We start from the raw sequence: 1641 nt of genomic DNA, 5'->3' as shown, positions 1-1641 counted from the left end.
TGAGGGTTATTTCTTGAACGTAGAGCTTGGGGGGGGTTGGAAGGCGGAAGTAGGAGGCGCTGCTGGTCGTGGAGTCGGAGTCCGGTGGGTCGGGGTCTTGGCAGATGATTCGGAGTTCGAGGGTGAGGGGGGCCCCATTGGAGGGTAGAAGAGAGGCGCAGGGGATGCAGGGAAATTAAAGGTAGGAAGAAAGGGGAAGAATCTCACGATCAAGGAATGGGTTGAGGTGGTAGTGCCGCAGCGAAAGCTGCTTGCTTTTTGGTATGTAGAGGGAATAAAAGAGGGAGGGGGGGGGGGGGGGGTCCGTGGGGATAGGACAGAGGACGCTGCCTCCTATAAAAGCGTAAGAGGATAAGACTGCTGATGGATGCGCTGTGGGTCTTTCCTGCGTTGGGAAGCCTTTCATCCCCCGTTTCCATGATTATAACGGGGTTCCTACGAGTCTTTCTCCATTGACCGTGGATTTCATAGCGTTTTTTTTTAGTAAAACCCTCAATCGCACTGAGCACCCGGTAACTTTTGCCGAGCACCCGCCGTCGTCTGGGTAAACTACACTGAACACCCCCGATGGCTTTCAAAATGCCTTTTTTTTTAATGCGTGTTATTTTTTTGTTCTAATTTATGGGGGTTAGGTGCAAAATGCAGGTACTCATCGGGAATTTCCTACGGTGCGCAAAAAATTGTTGGGGGGGCTTTGTGATTTTGAAAGGGTTCACCACAAAGTTCTTGGGGTTCTAGTGTAATTTACTCCCTTTTTAAACTTTAAAACTGTGTTTAAGACTTTTAAGTACCGTTTGGCAAAGGGTTAAGTGAGGGGTTAAGGAGACTTAACCCCTCTTTAACCCTTTGCTAAACACAAAAAATCTATATAATGGTTAAAGTGAGTTAACCCTCCATAATTTACCAAACACAAAAAATATAGAAGGGTTAAGCTAACCCCTCTAGATGGATTAAAATGAGTTGACCCCTCAAAATAAGGGGTTTACTAATACTCTTATTTAGAAGGATTAAGAGTTGAACCCTTCTAGCTATAAAGAAAATAGTCAAAATTCTTGTTATTTCCAAACACTAAAAATAATCACAATGACTAAAATAAAACTTATATAATGGGATAAGAATTTAGTATTTCAGATTATCGAGTAGGTTAACTATGTTAATCATTCTCCTTAATCCATCTTCCTTAACCTTTTACCAAACGGGGAGTTCGTGGGTTATAGCATACCTAGCTAAAGAAAATGAATCGTGTTTGGTATAATCTATGTCAGGACTGACCCAGTTTTTTCAGTTCATTTTCTGTTTCCTCCTTAATCTTGCTAGGATTAATCCACATCCTCTCCTAGGCTAGTCCCTAATCAGTTGATGGGAATTTGTTAAACAGAGCCTCGAAAATACGGTCAGAAAATATAATGGGCATAATGTTTTAACTCATCCAACACGTCAGGCAGGTTTGATTGTCATTTTTTTCCCCGTCTCAAATCATAGGACAGTGAAGGGCATATGACTCAAAGCCATCACACATATATCAGTTGACAAGATCTGGTTCGCTATCAAAATTGGAAGTTAGCTGATAAAAGGTTCCAAGTTCAAGTTTCATCTTACTTTTTAATAAAAAGAGAAAAAAGAAGAGAAGGAAAATAAATA

Source organism: Asparagus officinalis, chromosome 5 (assembly GCF_001876935.1).
Source record: "Asparagus officinalis chromosome 5, Aspof.V1, whole genome shotgun sequence".
Classification (NCBI taxonomy): domain Eukaryota; kingdom Viridiplantae; phylum Streptophyta; class Magnoliopsida; order Asparagales; family Asparagaceae; genus Asparagus; species Asparagus officinalis.
Note: the sequence above shows the minus strand (reverse complement) of the source record.